A 6974-nucleotide genomic window follows, 5' to 3' on the forward strand; every position below is an offset into this window, starting at 1 on the left:
CTATTTGAAACACTGTATTCAAGTCATCATTTTATGGCTATCATTGTTAACTAAGGTTGTTGATTAATCGAAAGCTGCACTTTGAAAACAAACATGGCGAATGTTGTAATTTTACATACAATACAATACAGCTTCGAAATTAGTTCTTTGGGTCAAAACAAATTTGGTCAAATTAAAACGACAAAACAAACGTGTACTTGACGTGGTTGTTTTTTCACCTGTTAAAGGACTCCTTAGTTTTTGGTAGATACATTTACGTAAGTAATGAACTCCCGCCAAGCTTTTCTCGTTTCTCATCAGAATGAAATGTGAGTTAACCGCATAAAAACTCTCTGAACTGACATTTCTTATTCACACTGTAAAGTCATCTACAGAACACACCATGCAGCATCTTAGGTCAGTTTGTGCTGTTTGTGTGTTTTAATTTAAGGCTGATATTTGTCTTGATACCTGCTTACGTAGCGGTAATAAATCCACTAAGGGATGAATCTGGCGTGAGTTCACGAACAGTTATTGTCAACTCAGACATAAAATAGTGATAACTTAATTTAAACGCGGGTAATTTCCATGAGCGAATTCAGCTTTCTGAGACAAAAAGGGGAACCGATATTGAAAACACTTTTAATTCTGAACTTCCACCAATGGAATGCTGTAACCCTTCATCTGGCGAATAAATTTTGAAACTTGCTTTCCTTGAAGAATCAACCTTCCTTTGCTAATCACAAAACGTCCTTGCTGTCTGTGTTCTCCCAAATAAATGAAAGTTGTCAATTCTGTGAGTACGCGGAATTTTTTGAGCAACCAAAAGATATGTAGACAAAGAATAAGAAGAATTTGAGGAAATGGAAATTAAGCTTACATCCAAATAGGCTGTCGCAACCTTCAAAGAAAACATCGTTAGAAAATTGTAAATCCTAAGGTTGGAATCCATGATTCCCCTTTCTTTCTATCGCGGTTGCTATGACAACTCGTCGGCTGCAAAAGTTAATCTTTAACAGGAGAATGCCACTGAATTGATAGCTCGCCCATAGAAACTAATATATTAAGCACCAGTAGGATTTCGACGTTTGTTTAACCGGAACGCTATTCCTTTCAATCAGTTTAGCGGATGGAAAGGTGATAAGTTCAAATGAAGACACTGGAACTTGTAATTTGTTAATTTAAACTGCTTGTGTGTTACAAAGGCGACAGCTGTAGCTAGTTTTGAATTTTGTGTATAAAGAAATTTAGAGAAAAACGAAAAAAGACTGCAAAGAGAACGAAAAGAGGAAAGGCGTTCGATTTTTCAGGCTTACGGTATTCCGCGAAACGAAAAAACGAAACTAACCGAAACTAAACGGGATTTATTACACATGCAAGAGTGGACGATAGCACCAAGAATTGTTCCCTTTCATCCAAAGATTGTCCTCGCTAGATCCCTTGTTTCGCAAAATACCAATAGCGGTCGATTGATAATCGACGAAACAAGGCTCGCAAACTATTTTTATAAGCGCTCTGCCTTCGAAAATGATCTTCTTAGATAGAGCAAATACTGGCTTACAGATGACACGAGAAATTTGCCCTCTTTTCCAAACCTGTCCTCGCCAGGTCCCTTGCTTCGCAAAATACCAATAGCGGTCGATTGGTAATCGACGAAACAAGGCTCGCAAACTGTTTTTATAGGCACTTTTTCTTCGAAATTAATCTTGTTTGATAACGCAAATACTATTGCCCGCCATTTTGCAGTATTACGAACACTATAAACAACAAAACAATTTCCTTTAGTTGCATTCTGTTTGTTGATCATGTTCTATTTTGTCGCGACAATTGAGTCACTTTGTTGGTTAATATATTTAAGGAAAAATACAGGGAGATGTAAGAGGACACAGAAAAAAATCTGAGCCCCAGATGGGATTCGAACCCACGACCCTCCGTGTTCTAGATCGGATGCTCTAACCTCTGAGCTACTGAGGACTCGTTGGCGAGCAAGGGTCTTTTTTTTTTTTTTACATTTTCCTGTATTTTCGTTTATAATATCATGCAGTAACATATCTAAGCACCAAGAAAATCCAGAACATTAACATTAACACACTGATTGCGAATCAGACAGTACATCTCCATTAAATTTAAACAATTGTAGTTGCTAATGGCAATAAGCTTGCAAGCCTCATCCTGAACCAAAAAACCTTCCATTGACGTTCGCATAAGGTTAACTCTTCGCTGGGAACCTTCATACTGAGTATTTACCCAATTAGTCGGTCGTAGAAATCAAAACCTCAATCACCTCTCCTTATTTGTGTTTACAGGCTGAGCGTACGAGCATCCTCGAACGTTTGTGATACACTGAACATGGACTTTCAGTAATAACTGCCGATCTACAACTTGTCTTGGAAAGTGTGCAGATGCAGTTTCTTGTGGCTTTCCTTCAGTTCCTTCTGAACTTCATCCTCTATCTGAATCAGACCTTTTCATAAGTACGGACGTTTTAGGACACATTTTGGGTGTAGACAATAGAATTGATTGGTCAATTTTGTCTTAGTAATCTTCTTTTCCACAATTCTCCTCTTGTCGTCTTTTACCGGGTACTCCGAAAGTGACTTGTGTGAGAAGGCAAGGTCGCATGGAGCCAAGGGCATTCTTCGAGGAAAGGCAATGTCGCATGAGATACATTGACTAGCCTGAGGATGATTTTTTGCAAAGACAACATAAAAGGGTTCGTCTTTGGGGAAGTATTCCGTGTAACTAGGGGCCTTTGGGTGGCTCAAATTATGAGAGTCTTCCTCTTCTATGATTGGTCTTGTTTCAACGTTGTTTTTTCCTTTTCTTCTTTTGCTGGAAGGCTTTTCGCCTGCATTGGTAGGGACTTTCTTGAACATGACTCTCGATGCCTTGTTTTCCTTTTTCTGTAGTGCGTCAGTGTAGTGTAGTGCGAGGTATTCGTAATCGCTTACATCCCTTGCACAGCTGTCATCATTCCAACAAGAATGGTGCATGGGATGTTTAGATGTGTTATTCCGGAACACAAACATGGGATGTGCAATGGTCAGAAGCGTCAGGTAGAAGGGGCCGACGTTGTAAGTCATGTCCATTCCCATAGATGTCTTCGGCTTTTCACCGCTACAGTATGTTTTGATCTAATGCAGCTGGGTGTCAGTGGCTGCAAATGTGCTGGGACAAGTGACGTCATTTCCTTTGCGGGCATTTACCGTGAAGGAGACATCTAGAAAATTGCCTGTTTGCAATTTCATCATTAAGCGAGAAACTTCAGGCGTTTTAGGTGGGCCAGTATTGCGATTTTTAATTCTGCCCGGAACTTTTTTGATAGCGTTGTACACCTGTTGGCAAACTCTCGGGATCTCTCGAGGGGATTCTACTGCACTGACACCGTCAGAACCCATACTCAAATTGTTTAAGCTTATGTGGCAATAAAAGCTTTGATTTGTACAATAAAATGAACGCCGACGTTAAGCCGGCAGCGTTCCAGATATCGCTTATTGTACTGTCTTTGATTCCTTTCCTGAATGCCCTCTCAAATTATTATAGAACTCATTCTAAAATGAGTCTGATTCGGGTCAAAAACATATTTACGCCCGCGAACATTAACTCTGTTGTTATATTATATGATTACAAACAACTCGGCGCTACGTGCGTAATGACCTCAATCATTAATTGCGGCATGCAGCACCATGCAGCATCTTAGGTCAGTTTGTGCTGTTTGTGTGTTTTAATTTAAGGCTGATATTTGTCTTGATACCTGCTTACGTAGCGGTAATAAATCCACTAAGGGATGAATCTGGCGTGAGTTCACGAACAGTTATTGTCAACTCAGACATAAAATAGTGATAACTTAATTTAAACGCGGGTAATTTCCATGAGCGAATTCAGCTTTCTGAGCCGAAAACGAGACCGATATTGGAAACACTTTTAATTCTGAACTTCCACCAATGGAATGCTGCAACCCTTCATCTGGCGAATGCATTTTTAAACGTGCTTTCCTTGAAGAATCAACCCACTTTTGTAAATTGTTGTGTTCTCCCAAATAAATGAAAGTTGTCAATTCTATGAGTGCGCGGAATTTTTTGAACAAGCAAAAGAAAGAATAAGAAGAAGAATTTGAGGAAATGGAAATTAAGCTTACATCCAAATAGGCTGTCGCAACCTTCAAAGAAAACATCGTTAGAAAATTGTAAATCCTAAGGTTGGAATCCATGATTCCCCTTTCTTTCTATCGCGGTTGCTATGACAACTCGTCGGCTGCAAAAGTTAATCTTTAACAGGAGAATGCCACTGAATTGATAGCTCGTCCATAGAAACTAATATATTCAAAAAAGTCCCAGAGGAGGGAAATCTTATTGTTCCTGTACACCAAAATGGCCGCCAAAACGTCACATGCAAATCATCAATTGGCAGATGCTGGAAAGGGGAAAGGAGAAGGAATCTCACGCGTGGCGTGCACGCGCGATTCCCCTTTTCCTTTTCCCTTTCTAGGGTCTCCCACGCAGGCTAAAAATCCTCGAGCGGGTGGTAGGTCTGTCCTACGCAGCTGATATTTGGCTCCTCAAACAACGCTTTTCCTCATTTTACAAGGGAAAAGCTCTGGAAAGGAGGTTTAAAAACAAATTACTTATTCAATTCAGCGTTTTTAAGACCATGCTTCTTGTTTGTGGCCGTTTAGAATTCAAAGGAATCTCAGGACAAGTTTTCACATGCTGGGAAGTTTGGAGACAGAAATAGGAGGGGGCATCCTTCCCAGCCATGAGAACGAGGTTGAGTTTAAAGAGGTCTCCTAACTCCATGTTTTCACGTGAAAATGGACTGAACGTTACACTCATCACCAGAGATGAGCTTTGGGATTAGGTGCTGCACCGTGAGGGGATTTGCAGCATGTAGCATTCCGCCAAGTACCTGGAGGTAACCATGGCAACTCAGTCCGAGCCCCCCATCCATGTACCAGTCACCCTGAGAGGCTCAGTGGAAAACCTATCATACTTACCACAAAGTTATACCTACCCCATAGGGAAGGTTGGTGGGGTGCGAAAACTAAAAAGGAGTAGCGAGCATAATGTACCTCTAAGAGTTGAAATAAAAATTCCTTGTCATTGCTGAGCCCTTCCTTTCGTCAAAAGCCCAAATGGACGCTGTTCTGAGGGCACTCATTCAACGTGGTACACTCAACCCTCTAGTGCACACACTTGGTACACTCAACCCCCTAGTCTACACACTTGGTACACTCAACTCCCTAGTCTACTACGGGGTTGAGTGTACCATGTATTATTCACTGGGTTTGCTACAGCAAACCAGGAAGATCAGCAGTGCTTATCATCAAGATCTTTCAGTAGTGTACCAAGCTCAAGCCTCCTTGGGTACGTCTTGGCAAACAGATCAACTGCTTCTTCTAGATCAATGTCTGTTAGATAGTGCATGTGCATAAGGGCCAGTGAAGAGAGCCTCTCTTGTGTTATGCTGACTCTGTTAAAAGTGTGTAGCCGTCTCAGAGCACCTGCTCTTCTTTCGCATTCGCAACTTGCTGGTTAGGATCGTACAAATCTTTGGCAGGATCTTGCCAAATCTTTGGGAAGATCTTAAGCAGGACATGAAGATTGGGATACATGTCTTTATCGCACTCCCTCAAGGCTTTTGCAGCGGTGCTGGGTCTCTCCTCCTTTAGTTTTAAGCTGTATCTAAATTAAGAAACAAATATGATTATGAATTGTTCACCAGTTGAAATTAAATTTCATCATATACGTACTGCACGAACTAAGAAATATTTTTCTACCTGATCTTCAAGTGAAGCAGCTCTTATCACGGTTTTCGACGCCATTTTGACGAGTAAGCAACTGCACGTCTTGAAATAACAGTGTTTGTGTGGAAATCCGATGTCAAATAATTTTCATAAAACATCGCTTCTGAAAAATTCATGAATTGGAAACTTTACTCACTTTGCAAAGGATTTTACAGAAAATAACTGAGGAATGTAGCTGTGCTAGAAAGCATCTAGTTGTGTTTTGACCTTTCCATACATTTGTCCATATTGCGAACCAGCTGTGAACTGCTACTAAAAATAGTTCGCGTGAAAAAAATACAGGGAAATGCATGGAAAGTTCAAAACACGACTGGACGCTTTCTGGCACAGCTACATCATTGAAAATCCTTTTCCCAGTGCCTAAAGTTTCCAATCCATGAATTTTTCAGAAGCGATGTTTTATGAAAATTATTTGACATCGGACACTGTAATAAGGCATATAGCTCGGCGGACGGAAGATTATGTCTCGATAATGTCATCCACGTTCGAAAGATCTCCTTCTCACATGATTGAAGGTACTAGACCAAGAGGACTAGATGCCAATATAGACAAATCTGTTTACAGGAAACGAATAACATATATTAGTACCCTTTGAGCCAGATATCATAAATTAAAGACATAAAAGAAAGAAACGTAAACGTTACTGCTCCTTTTGCGATAAGTAACTGAACAACAACTATAGTAATGTGTAAAATTTCACTCAAAGAAAAAATTTTTTTCTTTTCAACTCATTACCAGAAAACTGTCCATCCAGTTCGGCGTTTATGTGGTTAATAAGAGGCATAGCAACGTTCCTTCGATAATACTCCTCCGGATTGGCAGCTGGGGCGTTGTCACGATGGTTCTGGCGCCAGACAACTCTTGGCATTGAAGGCTGAACATTTATAGGAGAAGCCACTCTGACGGCGTGCTGATAAATGTGCGCAAACTTTTCCTCCATCCTCGAGACAATGACTTCAAAAGTCTTTTCAACATCTGCGATCTACGAAACATAAATTGTGTTTTTTATGCAGTGGAACCTCTCCTTACGGACACCTCTTTAATACGGACACCTCTCTCTTACGGACAGTTCACTTGGTCCCTGAGAGACCGAAATCCATATAAAGCCTTCCTCTCTAAAACGGACACCTCTATAATGCGGACACTTATCCCTGTCCCATTGGTGTCCGTAATAAAGAGGTTCGACTGTACT

Source organism: Pavona decussata, unplaced genomic scaffold, assembly GCF_977016875.1.
Source record: "Pavona decussata unplaced genomic scaffold, jaPavDecu1.1 SCAFFOLD_25, whole genome shotgun sequence".
Lineage (NCBI taxonomy): Eukaryota > Metazoa > Cnidaria > Anthozoa > Scleractinia > Agariciidae > Pavona > Pavona decussata.